This window comes from Gobius niger (genome assembly GCF_951799975.1).
Source record: "Gobius niger genome assembly, chromosome: 15".
NCBI lineage: Eukaryota > Metazoa > Chordata > Actinopteri > Gobiiformes > Gobiidae > Gobius > Gobius niger.
This window is the reverse complement of record NC_136866.1, coordinates 6,120,389-6,135,787: the sequence shown is the minus strand read 5'-3', so window position 1 is coordinate 6,135,787 and position 15,399 is coordinate 6,120,389. Positions and strand designations below refer to the sequence as shown.

The window sequence follows — 15,399 nt, the reverse complement described above, 5'->3', positions numbered from 1 at the left end:
TGCAATATCGGGTTCATCTCCAATGTCAAGAAATGGGTTTAAAATGGGGAATATTTTTGGAAAAAATGGGGGGAAATTGAGAGGAAAATTGGGTTAAAAAAAGGGGGTAAAAATACGGGGGGGATTGAATAATTTGGGTAATAAATGGGCAAAAATTGGGGAAAATAGGGAAAATATTAGTTAAAATAAAGAAAGAAAAATTGAAAAAATAAGAAAAAAAATGGGCAAAAATAAAGAAAAATTGGGTTAAAAAAATGGGTAAAAATAGGGAAATTTTAGCAAAACAAAATGAAGGAAAAATAGGAAAAATAAGGAAAAAAAATTGGAAAAATTGGGCAAACATTGGGCAAATTTTGTTTTAAAAATGGGAAAAACAATAATTTATTTGAGCCACTTCCTTTAATCCTGAACTAAATATAATACTAGATAATACTAAAGATCTAAAGATATTCAGTAACTGCTTTCAATACTTTCGTTCAACGGTACCCTGCCCTACATCTGGCTGACCAGGCGAGTCACCACCACGATTATTGAACTCTGATAACTCTATGTAGCACAGTAGCCCCAAGTGGGAGATTAGCAACAAATCATTTTTTTGTTAGAAAGTCTCTATTTCTTTTACAAATCGAAATGGGCTCAGATAAATTGTTCATTTTGCCACAGCTCTACCACCGAGTATTTCCCTGTGAGTCAAACTTAAGCCACTAGTTATTATAAAGAAGCCTGTAATTACTGTTAAATAATGTACACAGAGTAGCAGCGACTAGGAACGCTCACAGGGTGCCTTTTAGATCTAGCTCAGATGACTTTTTACCTTAGGTTGGACTAAAAAGGGACGGAGTGAGAGATGTAGTAGATTTGAATAGAAAAAAAAATAAAAGGGACACAACAAATCAACACTGGAAAATGAACTACTGGAAGGACAATGTGAACGGAAGCAAAAGCAGTGTGTTCAAAATGTTTGGAAATGTCTCGACTCCGACTCATGATATGAACGATTATGTATCTATTGTGTTTTAACTTTACTGGCAACAATTTGAACAAAGTGATGTATATGGCCATGTGAATCAACCAATGTGCTGCGTCTCCACTCAATGTATTGTTATTTTATGTTTTACAAAGTACATCTGAACAGCAAACATCTCACTAACATGCTTTAAGAGTGACTGTGATCTCATGATATGAACTGGTGATACTATGAACTTGTGCTAACACATTCTGGTGATGCGCATACTGTACTGCACATTTAGTATTGATGTTATTTTATTTCGTGGAAAGTGGTTCTCAAAGGGTCGGGTTGGGACACAGTTTTTAGTACGTTTTCACTTGACGGAACAAGTATTATTCTTCTCTTATTATTCCAGCAATAAAATATAGCACATTTAACCCCTTAACCTGAACCGAGCACATTTTGTCCAGTTTGGCTTTACCCCAGTCCAAAAGCTTCTGGAAAAAAGCTGTGAAAATAGCAACAAAACTGAGACGAAAACGATGATGGAAATGTGACAAAAAAGTGAGAAAACATTGACAAAAAAGTGACGAAAAATGGATGAAAAAGTGGCAAAAATGTCACAAAAATGTCACAAGAAATTGACCAAAAAATGGACGAAAAAATGACAAAAATGTGACACAAAAATGACAAAGAAATGACAAAAAATTTATGAAAAAATGACAAAAATTTGATTAAGATTTGACAAAAAAAATTACAAAAAATTGACAAAAAAATATATATAAAAAAATGACAAAAATTTGAGTTAAAATGGACAAAAAAATGACGAAAAAGTTACAAAAATGAGTTTTAATACCCAACAAAAAAATGATGGGAAAAAATCTGATAACGTGAGGAATAAGATCCTCTCGGTTCAGGCGGGAGTTAAGAGGTTAAACTGTTTTCAAAGGCCATGTACCTAATTTATTTGAGCACAAGTGAAGTCTGAACTGGTTGTGGCCCATGTAAAGTAAATCATTGACTTTCCCAATGCATTTGTATCATAGAGAGATAAGTGTATAAGTACGACCCACAACTTTTAGGGAGTAAAGTGTGTTATTACAGGTCTATATACAGTGGGAGGACAAGCATGTGAACCTAAATTCCTCATAAAATGTGGTCTGATCGTTACTAAAATCCCAAGAATGAGCAAACAGTGTCTCCTTAAACTAATACCACCCAAACAATTACATGTTATCCTATTTTTATTGGCCATAACATGCAAACATTCACAGGACAGCGTGGAATAAGTAAGTGAACCCAGGAACAATGAGCAGGATGAATCTTGGGCCATTCCTCTTTACAAAACTGTAGCAGTTCAGCGAGATTCCCGGGTTCACTTACTTATTCCACGCTGTCCTGTGAATGTTTACATGTTATGGCCAATAAAAATATGATAACATGTCATTGTTTGGGTGGTATTAGTTAAGCAGACAGGGGTTCACATACTTTTCCCTCCCACTGTATTACATTGTATATACAGCTGATGGATTTTTTTTTGTCACTAATGTCTGATGTTACGATGGATTGAAGAAGGACTGAACAAATTGTATTCCTTTGCTTAGGGTCAAAACATAGATACACGTCTCTGCTTTATGGGGACAACTATAGGCTCAACCTGACCCTTTGAGAATCACTGTTCCACTATTGGTTTTGCTTGTCACATATGAAATATTCATGTGTTTGATCGGGCCACACTACAACACTTTGAGTTAAATGTCTGAATATGTATACATGTAATAAATGTTGCATCCATAAGCGAGTACATATACGTCCATAATATGTATATTCCACATTCAGGCTGTTTGGGTGGACTCTTAAAACGGACTGGACATTGACGAGGCGGCATCAAAAGACCCGAGATTTAGTTGAAATATCTTCCCCACCGACTGTTTGTGTGTATTATCAGCTCATGCTCTACAGATGGAGGCACTTAACGGGGATACTACTTCAACTTGCCAAAATGCTTTCCAGTGGGCCACACGCAAGACTCGCTGAAAACTGGTAAACAAAAGCATTTCGGTAATTTCAGAGTGGCTTTGCTCACTCTGCTCTGTCTACATACCCAACAACTGTAATAAAAGTTCATTTACTCTGCTGGGATTGCAACGCCTGCTTTGTTTACGTGTTTGGTGTGGCAGCAACTTATTTTTCTAACATTTTCTTCAATATATTTAATCACAAACATATTTACAAAATGCAATCATCACTGTATTATTAACCGACTTGGTTTTCGCTCAACAATATGACACATGTTTACAGTCAACAGCTTGGACCTTCAGCCAGTACATATTTAACATTACTGCGCTATCTGGAGATTTCCATATGCACATCACTCCTCGGGGTTTGCATGTGTGAGCGTGTGGGACAGGAAGTGAGCGCGGCCTCGTCTCCTCGGACCAGAAGACTCGCGAAAACACTGGGGAGAAGCGCTCACAGGAAGTGGTCCTCTCGCCTGCTACATCCTCTGTGTCCCACCTTGACCTCTGCTCTCTCATTCACCAACATATCACGACAGGCACTATTTTGGTTGTTGTGTTAACATGTCAGTCTTTTACACATATTTAACTTGTGCATTTTGGCCTGGGTGTGGCCAAGGGGTTGTGCTACAATACTCGCTGCCTTCCTCAGCATCACTGTCCTGAATCTGCTGAAAGTCTGTATGTATTTGTCAATATATATCTATCTTATGCACATTTTATTTACTCATTATTCTTCGCATGTTCAGCTTTGCATGTGGACCATGGATATTCACTAGTTTTGTCTGGCAGAGTAAAGTGTGAATATTTCTTATGCCCTGATGCTCCAAATCAGTGAGGGCGGCCTCCGAGTGGGGCAGAGATTACATGGAGTGTAGTAGTCAGAGTGTCAGGTCGGAAAAACATCAAAAAAATATTTAAAGAGGGGGTATTGTGCTTTTTTCAATCACATAGCACCAGTATATCACACTACAATGATGATGAAACCTTCTGTTGGTCTGTAAATGCAGTAAATCAGAATAACTGCCTTGTATAAAATTGCTCTCTCAAAATGGCTGTAGTGAATGTCTTGAAATAGGCCTCTGTCTCTTTAAGAACCTCTGAGCCTTTCCGACACGCCCCCTCCTCACGCTGTCTGTGGCATCAGTGGGGAGGGGGTTCTGCTGAGGAGCAGTGGTTGGTTACTCGGCTGGTGACGAAAGCTCGGAGGCGTCTCCAGGAGGTGGGGGCGTTCCTAGGAGGACTCAGGCAAACCTGATCTAAAATGGCCGCCATCAGAGTTTTTACAGATTACTCAAAAATACTTGAATGTGCCAAGGCAACACTTGAGGCATGTTTTTAATGAGGGAATGACATAATAACATGATGTAAAGCTTGAAAAAGTCGATTTTGCATAATACCCCCCCTTTAAAAAATCAAGACATGAATATGAAAGGAGCAGAGGCGCAAACAAGACTTGATTTGTTTATATTTGTCTTACTGTATGTGCAGTGTGCTCCTTAGCAATGACTACTACTTATGTTTGAACCGGCCTGGTGAGGAGAGGGGCTTCAAGGGAAAAAGGTTGGGAACCACTGCTGTAGATGACACTTACATTTGTATTGTACACTATGTCTAAAAATTAAATACATGGCAGATTTTTGTCATCACCTACAATCACCAAATTATTGTATAAATGGCTTCTGTACTAATTCTATCTTGAAACATGAATGAAATGTTGTTTTTTCCAAAGGGGATTTTTTTCAGGACTTCAACTTGACCCAGAAATGCACAAAGTTAAAGGGACTAGATGCAAGTTGGTCATTTTATACTCACTACTGCCACCTCAGGTCTTACATGTAATTGCAGGTTCTATATTAAGCTCGTGCATGATGGCACTTCGGACCCAAATTAACAACTTTTTGAGCGACAGTGCAGTTGTGGTGAATAAGACTGAGCTCATATTATGCAAAATCAACTTCTTCAAGCTTTACATCATGTTATTATGTCACTCCCTCATTAAACACATGCCTGAAGTGTTGCCTTGGCACATTCACGTATTTTTGAGTAATCTGTAAAAACTCTGATGGCAGCCATTTTAGGGATAGGTTTGCCTGAGTCCTCCTAGGAACGCCCCCACCTCGGAAAGGGTCAGAGGTTCTTAAAGAGACAGAGGCCTATTTCAAGACATTCACTACAGCCATTTTGAGAGAGCAATTTTATACAAGGCAGTTTTTCTAATTTACTGCATTTACAGACCAACAGAAGGTTTGGTCATCATTGTAGTGTGATATAGACTGGTGCTATGTGGCTGAAAAAAGAATAATACCCCCTCTTTAAAAATAAAAACAGTGCTGCAAAACAGGACAACTATTTTAAGTGGAGTATTTTTGTCTTTCCTGGAAGTTGCCGAAGGTTTGGGCAAAATGATGACAAACAAATGCAACAAATAGAAGCAAGTAGCTAAAATACTTTGTTTGTCATCTTAAGACATGAGTGCTTTCTTCCTACTGTCACATGCTGGGCGTTTGTCAGGCACAGTCAGTTGTCCTTGTCACTGCACTAAATGGATGTGATGGATGGGTGTGCTTTGCCTTGTATAGAGACGCACAAGGATACATCACAATATGATACGCTTACACCCATCGCACCATGGGAAATGGTATTCTGGAGCACAGGGTGGAGGTTTTAAGTTGGAAAATGTCAAAACTGATCATGCTCGACCAGGGGTTTAGACCAAGGACTTTCCGAAGTACTGGCTATAGTAGAAGTAGTTGTCTAGTGCTCTGTCTGCTGGTTGTAGTAGTTGTAGATGACTTTTGGATACGCGCTGCCCAATGCTGATCTTTGACTAACCGCTTAAACCTTTGGCGAGCTCAGGGTGGAGCAGTCACAAGGTCGCACTTTACACCGAAATGTTAATTGCCCTTTGTCGCCACGGTGACAAGAGTGAGAGCAGCCTATGATCATCAGCCAGTGACCCATTTGTCATCGGTATTAGCATAGCATATGTCAATAAATTGTTTTACTCTCCATGACCACTTTCTTTGTGTACAATAACATGTGCATATAAACCTTTACATTTGGATCCTCAAATGTTCACTCATGAAGCCTTTATAGTGTCTGATATCATTGTGGACATGCTGAAAGACCGAGTCACTGTCACGTTGTGCATGTTGTTCAAGCTCGAGTCCAAGCCCGAGTTACTTACGACTAATGCGAGTTGCGTCCAAGTCCGAGTTATAGAAATGAAGCTCAAACCGAGTCATAATAGTTCGAGTCATGTTAGAAGTCATGCAGGGGCGGACTGGCCATATGTCCATTCTGGAAGAGCACAGAAGGGCCACTGGCTCTAGGGCCACCGGTCCCGCCTCAACCGAGCTTTACCCAAATTTAAAAAGCTAAAAAGAAAAGCATCAAAATAGCGAGAAAAAGAGGATGAAAAGTCAACAAAAAACGTGAGAAAAACCCGACAAAAAATGATAGAAAAAATAATTTAAAAAACAACAAAAATATGACAAAAATGTGGCGACGTGAAGAAAAGTTTCCATCACTTTTGTAGGTCTTAGCTTTCAAATAAGGCGTTACATTGTTGCTCTCCAGTCGAGAAGCTTTTAGATTTGGGTAAAGCCCAGTATAAAAAAAAGCATGAATCTAAAAGGAATTCCGTGGAGTATGGTGTACCACAAGGTTAAATTTTGGGACCATTATTATTTATTATTATATTAATGATTTTGGTTCTGTTTCTACGACCACCTTTCCCGTTCTTTTTGCTGATGATACCAGTCAAAAAAAATAAGAGTCCAGGGCTGTTCTTCAGTCCCAGTCCGCCCCTGCAAGTCTGGCACATTTAAGAACAGTTTTTCCTTTTGTTTGCCATGTGTTCATTCTGGTGGGACTATGTCTCCGAGCTGGCCTGGTGTCGCCTCGGGGTCCCCCCAGAACAGCTGAAGGAGGTGTGTGTGGATCGGGAAGTCTGGGCATCTCTGCTGAGACTGCTGCCCCCGCGACCCGTCCCCGGATAAAGTGGAAGAAAATGGATGGATGGATGGATGGATGGTGTTCATTCAATAGAACCTCTTATGAATACTTACAGCATTATGTTCCCTTTAAAGGGGAACCTAATGAACATAATGCGGGACCATTCTCCCACCTGGCTCAAATGCAGTAAAGTGGATTTTTGGACTCTTTCTGCGCTTGTAAGTGGACAAAATGACTAATGATGATAAGTGGCTTTAGAGGCTAAAGGACTTGAGGGCTATATCTAAGCAACTCTTGAGTCCCGTATTCCCAATCGAAAGTCGCTACTAGTGGAACGAAATAGGTTTTGTCCTCCTTTAGCACATTGTAAACTCAAACCTTTGTGGTCATAATACTGCACACCTAATCATAAAGCATTTGAATATGAACTTCTAAGCCAGTTTTGAGGCATTTCTGTGACAGAGACCCTGAAAGGTGACCCTGCACGTTGTGAAACTTACAATCTCATACCTGTGAAGAATTAGCATGTTACAAAAAGTTAAGAATGAGTTTTTAACAACTAAGAATCCAATTTACTGGCTCCCTCTGCCATTGTCTGTAATAAAAATATAAAATAAAAGTCATGATAGAGTCACGAAGCACTACATCCAGTAAATGCACTGAATTCTTTTAACCCCTTAACTCCCACCTGAACCGAGCACATTTTCTCCAGTTTGGCTTTACCCCAATCCAAAAGCTTCTGGAAACAAGCTGTGAAAATAGCGACAAAACTGAGATGAAAACAATGATGAAGATGTGACAAAAAAGTGATGAAAAAATGACAAAAAATGTGACAAAAAATGTGACAAAAAATTGACCAAAAAATGACAAAAAATCTGACAAAAATGACAAAAAATTGACAAAAATTATTAAAAAAAGAAAAAAAGATGTGACAATACCCCCCCCCAAAAAAGAGGAAAAAAAATCTGATGACGTAAGGAAAAAGATCCATTTAGATGAGTTTTGTAGATCTTAGCTTTCAAATGAGGTGTTACACTGGCCTACAGGATTTGGGTAAAGCTGAACTGGAGAAAATACTCTCGGTTCAGGCGGGAGTTAAGAGGTTAAATGCCAGTAGTATAGAGCTATTTGCTTTCCATTATAATCTGGATGCTGTCGTCATCTCACAGAACTTGGTATTTGAAAACCTTCCAAGAATTCTGTTTGCATCTGACATAATATTCATCATCCCTGTCCCGTGCGGAGCTGCAGAGGTAGTACAGTGTGTGGGGGAATGTAGTGTGATATGTTTGGATGGGAAGAAAACAAAACAGCCATTTTTCAAACTGCAGGAGTGTACGATGATAAGACAACACATCACGCTATTGTGCACTGAAATTCCCTCGCTGATGATTTACGGCTTGCCTGCTGACTAGTCTGACATCACAGCACACACCTAAGAGTTTACTAATCACTTCTTTGATTCAGTGAGTTCAAGTCAGTGATAAAAGGCTACAGTTTTTGCGCTGATGTGACGTGCCTGCATTACTGTATATCCTCGGGAGTGCCGGGGTCAGCGCAGCATCCAAGAACACAATTTTCATCACTGTTATGTAAGAGATGTCCGAGTGAGAGACTCCCTGATAGGTTATCTGGGAACATTGTGTTTGGAGGAAGAACCAAAAAAAGTGCGGCGGTCGAACCCTGTCTAATGTTAGAACTGTCAGAAACACCATTCAGATGCATCCTCATTATCGAGGATCTCCAGGAACTACTTCATCTTATTCCAAGTGCATTATCGGTGCACAGGCTGAAAATGTTGCATTCATTGAAAATAACACAAAAAAGTCTGTGTGAGAGAAAGATTATATTGAATCATTGAATCATTTACTGTACAATGTGTATTTTTTAATAGCATTTTAAAGTACCTGTGGTCATTTCCTTCTGCATGAGCATTACAGTCATGCAGTGGGATATGTTTAAAATGTAATGACTATAAAGGCTTTCATTTCAACTCTATTCTGTTCAATTATATGTATTCAATACATTATGATTTGTACATACATTGTTTAGCTAATCATAGTTTGCTCTGTTGGGTTTTCAATTTGAGTCTATACACCCGCCTTGTGGTTACAAGTGGTACTGCATCAAATATTCCATCATTTTAAACTACCCCTTGGTTTTAATCAGCACTGTATGCTCTGTTTACTCTACTCTACTCTACTCTACTCTACTGTAATTTACTGTAATATACTCTACTCTACTCGACTATACTATACAATACTATACTATACTATACTATACTATACTATACTATGCTATACTATACTCGACTATACTGTAATATACTCTACTCGACTATAATATACTCTACTGTAATATACTCTACTCTACTCGACTATACTATACTATACTATACTATGCTATACTATACTCGACTATACTGTAATATACTCTACTCGACTATAATATACTCTACTGTAATATACTCTACTCTACTCGACTATACTATACAATACTATACAATACTATACTATACTATACTATACTATACTATAATATACTCTACTCTACACTACTCTACTATACTTTAAAAGTATTCTTGTTAAAGGCCTACTATTTGATGAAACACACTAAAAGTTATTGACACAACTTCCTCCCCCTCAAATGATCTTTATATATATGTACAAATTAGGCATTACATTAGTATTCATAACGAAAAAGAGATAATCTTATGTTGTATACCGTATATTTGCTGAAGTGTGTTCTATCTATCTATCTATCTATCTATCTATCTATCTATCTATCTATCTATCTATCTATCTATCTATCTATCTATCTATCTATCTATCTATCTATCTATCTACATCAAATGGTTTCTGAATTTGTTATGAAAACTGAATGTAGTAACATAGTCAGATGGCAGAAATGCTTAGAGAAAGGTGCCGTGCGAATAAATCGTCTGATACCATTTTTCTCAGTTTAAACGGTTCCTGTCATAGTTTATAATCTTCACACCATCATCCGCCCAAGTGTCAATATTAAGCTCTCCTCTCACCACTACCTTCACTCTAACCACAACTGCACCTACAATTTAAAATATGTATTTATTGCAGCTGATGTAAACTATCTCCACACAGAATGACTAATGCCCTGATTATGGATTTACTTCAGAATAAAACATAAATACTCTTAACACTCTTACTCTTAAATTTGACTTTTTCACACAACCTTTATGTCGCCAACCCCCTCCTGTAGCTAACCACACGTTTCACTTTGAAATGGAACATGCACATCTACAAATTCTGTTATTTATAGAGATTTCCTCTCACACCGTGAAAGGCCACAGTGCTATTGAGTGAGCAAACATGGTATTGAATAATTATACCATGCATGCAAATAATTTAGCATTTTCACTATCAAAACATTTGTATCAAGTAACTTCTGACAGAATACAGTAATAAAGGGAATAATTAGGAATCCTGAAGTCAAATGTAAGACCTTTTAAAGACCTCTTTTTAATCCTCACAAAATATATGAAAGATTTAGCGCCACCTTAAAGTGCACCCATAAATGAACTTCCCTTTTTACTGCCTGGCACATACATAATGCACAATGAAATAAAGCACAGGGTGATTAAATCATGGGCACGAGTTGGTAACTTGGGGGCCGAGTTAAATCGGGGAATGAGAAAGAGCAGATGATCGCGCAGCATCTTTAACTAACCGGGGAAGTCCCTCTGAGGTTTGGATTCTCTATTCCATCTCAGCTAGAGCCGGTCACCTGGACTTACCTTGATATATTTAACTGTATGAGTCTTGACTGTGTTTACTTCGCACTAAAGGAGCGCACAAGCAGTGATGACATCCGCCTCGGGATGGACAGCCTGTGGCTCGACTCACGGTCGCCTCAGCAGTGCCTTGAAACTTTGGCAACAGTGGAACTTTGGTATAGAGAAGACACACTGTCCATAAGCAGGATGATGATGACATTACAAATGGCAGCGCATGTAAGGGTAACACGATTTAACCATCTGAAATTTAGTCGTTTTAACACATGTTAGTTCTGCATACCGAACATAAATCCATAGTGTCATTTCTTCAGAATTACTTCATGTTGATGCGACACAATTTGCATCCTGTAGCATCTACACAAACTGCACGTGTGGAACCAATGTCCACAATTTATTATTGACATTTATTTAAGCAGGATAGTCCCACTGAGCTTAATAAGCTCTTTTTCAGGGGAGTCCTGGCCCCTATGAAATTGTGTTAAATCAACATGGTACTTTTTTCAGTGTATATCAAATGATGGTTTCTGAATTTGTTATGAAAACTGAATGTAGTAACATAGTCACATGGCAGAAATGCTCAGAGAAATGTGCCGTGCGAATAAATTGTCTGATACCATTTTTCTCAGTTTAAACGGTTCCTGTCATACTTTATAATCTTCACACCATCATCCGCCCAAGTGTCAATATTGAGCTCTCCTCTCACCACTACCTTCACTCTAACCACAAACTATCTCCACTCAGAATGATTAATGCCCTAATTATGGATTTACTTCAGAATAAAACATACTCTTAACACTCTTACTCTTAAATTTGACTTTTTCACACAACCTTTATGTCGCCAACGCCCTCCTGTAGCTAACCACACGTTTGAAATGGATCATGCACATCTACGAATTCTGCTATTTAAAGAGATTTCCTCTCACGCCGTGAAAGGCCACAGTACTATTCAGTGAGCAAACATGGTATTGAATAATTATACCATGCATGCAAATAATTTAGCATTTTCAGAAGACACACGGCCCATAAGCAGGATGATGATGACATTACAAATGGCAGCGCACCATTACTGGCTTTCCCTTTGGGGTCCCTAAAACTTCACAAGGGCCAGAGCACCTGAAAAAGAGAGAATTGTGGACAGAATTAAACAGAATGAAGGAATGACATTGTAAAATATTTCATAATGTCTATCCTTACTTTTGAATATGAATGTTTAATTTGACTAAAATACAGCAGAATAAAATTGTCATGTGGGAATATGTCCACTTAGAGAACATTCAGAAACAATGCATTGTGCTGCAGTTTTTAAAGGTACACTGTGTAACATTTTGGACTGTACTGTTACTGTTGCGACCCAGCTCTGCTAAGGTGAAGGGGAAGTAACAAAACCAACATGTGAAATGGTAACACTAAAGTTATTATCTATTTAAAAAGGATTGCAAAGGTAAATTGAACACAGGTTTCATAAGGGTTCCAAAACAAAGCTCAAACTAATAACCAAACGAGGTACAAAAAGCAAAAACAAGTCTTTACAACACATTCAAAGACACAGAGCAAAGTGGCTGCTGTTCACATCAAATCCCAGCAGCCCCGAATGGCAGGTTGGCAGGTCCTTTAAGGGTGTGGCCGTTCAGGTGGGAGCCCAGGGATGGCCCGACTCTAGGGCGGCGCACCAATCACAGGCCAGGGAAGCAGTAGCATTATCCAGTCAGGAGCCAGGCTCAGAGACAGTCCACCAATGGCTGTCGAGGACTTCCACAGTCACATTTAAATACAAACAAACAAGGGTTCAGCAAACAAGATGACACCACAAAAGGGGTATGGCCAAAATGGAGGAGCTGGTGGCCCAGGGCCATAACAGTTACCATCAGTACAAAACATGCTCCTAATGAGCAGCTTGACACAGGAAAATCTCAAATTCTGCTGCCTTTAGTCACATCTCCATGGAAAGGAGCTGGAGAGACGTACCCACTCCCGGTAAAGTTATGTCATGTCTTAGGAGAGCTGAGCCGCTCACAGCAAAATCACATGTTTGTTTGAGGTCATTTTCAATGCTGAAAATATCTGTCATAAAATAAAAGCTTGTATTTCAATTTTATTTTTTGGGTAAAATTCTACGCAGTGTGGCTTTAAGAATCACATAACTGTTGGATGTTATATTAGTTATTATGTATTTGAATCTCACATCCAGTCCAGTAAAACAAGGGCAAGCTGTAAGTAGAGCTTTAAGGCAAGAGCCAGTATAATGTATTTTTACTGCAACTCATGCAGTTCAAATCATTTCAAATCAATCTAACTTTATCGACATAAGTATGAATTAATATCACAGAATAAAATATAAATTCATTCTGTAGAGGTTGCATTTTACACCAACCTGTTTTGCATCTGCAAGTGTGAAAATAATTTGTAACCGCATTGCTTTTGCAGCTTTGCACGTGTTGCTTTTCTTAAACCACATGTCCCCCCACCTCTCAGCTCAGGTTTACTGAGAAACTCTGACCACGCGACCGCATGGCTTATATGTGCCTCCTCTTTTTTGATCATGGAACCTGTTTATCGACCCGTCCACACCCTGTCACACAGGGCTGAATAAAAGGCTGAGGCTTTAGATCAAAACATGCAAAGAGCAACAGCCAGTTCAGCAGCAACAATGATGAAGCAGAGTGTCCTGGTGCTGGGGGCTGTACTTCTGTGCGGCCTCGCGGTCTATGCCCACACTGGTAAGACACGGACTCAACTTAACTTATCTAATGCAATTTTATACAATCAGTGACTTTAAAAAAACATTTCTTTATAGATGCGTTTGTACCAGACGAATGTTGCTTTCACTTTTATGAAAGTCGTTTGCCTAAAAACAACGTGGACGACTACAGACGGACCAGCACTCACTGTGCACACAAAGGCATCATGTAAGTTTTTACGTTCTTGACTCACAATCGTAACAAATAAAAAAAACTTCATGTTATAACTGTACATCATTTACATTTTTCAGAATCACGATGCTGAATGGGAAGGAGTTTTGTGTCAAACCAGATCAACGATGGGTCGAAGACATCACAAATTTGATCGATAAGAAAAAAAATGGCTAAACTTTGCTGAAGTGGCTCCAGGCCCTAAACCACACTGGCTTTAACAATGAACCCTTTAACTTTCAAAGCTTCACATCTTCATAAAACAAAACCAAACCAGCCGCTCAAGCTTATTATATTATTATATATGCTCGTATTTAGTTTTGCCGCTTTTTGACTAACCGAATGTCAAATATAAAAATGATCATTAAAGAATAAAAATCATTGGTTTGTATTTGTCTCTTTTCAATTCAAAACTGGTTAAATCAGCGAAATATGACATTATAATAAATGTACAATGCAGTTATTTGTCTTCTAGTTTAGTTTACTTTATTTCAAAATCCATAACAAAGCAGTTTTGGAAGCTCAAAGGGAGTAAACTGAAACCCCCATATTCAGTGCAATATACTTTTATATAACAGTTATCCAGTATACTGTACGTTTCAAACATTACAATTAAAATAGCAACTTTACAATCAGCGCATTAACCTTAGACTTGGCAGCTTTGACAAGAGGAGGATTTAAATACATTTCATAGCAGCTTGTCAAATTTAAAGTGACTTACAATGTTCAAGTTTTTTCATAGGATGAATGACAAAAAACAGTACACACACGGTACGTATTCCTATAGAAGCAGCATTCCTTAAAGGTGCATTATGCAACTTCTCTCCTATTAGTTCACATAGCACTGGAAAAGTCAAGATAAAATCAGTTACTACACGAATGCAAAGCCGTGTTTAGGCCGTGCATAGAAACGGTGCAGTGTTGACTTGTTGGTGCAAATGAACATTGGACAATTTACACTAATCTACCGGTAGAGCACGAAGTCCATTGTGCTCTACCGGAAGATTAGTGTGATTAGTGATTAGTGTCAATATAAAGGAAGTGCTGAGACAAGGCATGAAGAGGCAAAAGTGGGCAGGGCAGAATAAGGTGAATTGTACTTGTATTTTATTTCTATAATATTTCTTTTGATTTTTATTTCTTTTTTTATTTATTATTATTATTATTATTATTATTATTATTATTATTATTATTATTATTATTATTATTATTATTATTATTATTATTTATTTTTTATTCATTTATTTTATTTAGTTTTAATGATTAAATTCGAAATAATTGTAATGGTAGTTAATAATTCTTCACCATTATTATTACTATTATTATTATTATTATTATTATTATTATTATTATTATTATTATTATTATTATTATTAATAATATTATTAATATTATCCATAGCAATTATGTAAAGACATGCACATACACAAACATGTAAAGACATTATCTTTAAAAAGTATCTTTAAAAAGTATGCTAGCGAAGTATCATAATTACTATTACATTCTTAGACAGGCACACACTTGCGTTTTTTTGTGTGGTTGCCTGGATATGAATATCAAAATATAACGAAAGTTAAGACCCTGAAGCATTATTTTGCATTGACAGCAGTAAGTTTGTGTGCGTTTGGAAATTATTTTGTGTGAACTCAAAGTGAGGTCAGCTTGTTAGTTCAAGTTTACATGACAATGGATAAAACACATGTTTCCAATATGTTCATGGATTACATACAGTGCCTCTCGTAAGTATTCATACACCTTGAACTTTTTCACATTTTGTCATGTTTACAACCC

The 15,399-nt window shown here is 37.9% G+C and overlaps 1 long non-coding RNA gene across 1 annotated transcript; it reads left to right on the top strand.

The window, feature by feature from the left end:
* Nucleotides 1-13,269: 13,269 nt before the first annotated feature.
* LOC306974801 lies at nt 13,270-13,912 on the top strand. The gene is made up of 3 exons (XR_013793662.1): nt 13,270-13,416; nt 13,494-13,605; nt 13,689-13,912. It is a non-coding gene; the product is annotated as an uncharacterized lncRNA (long non-coding RNA).
* Nucleotides 13,913-15,399: the final 1,487 nt, after the last annotated feature.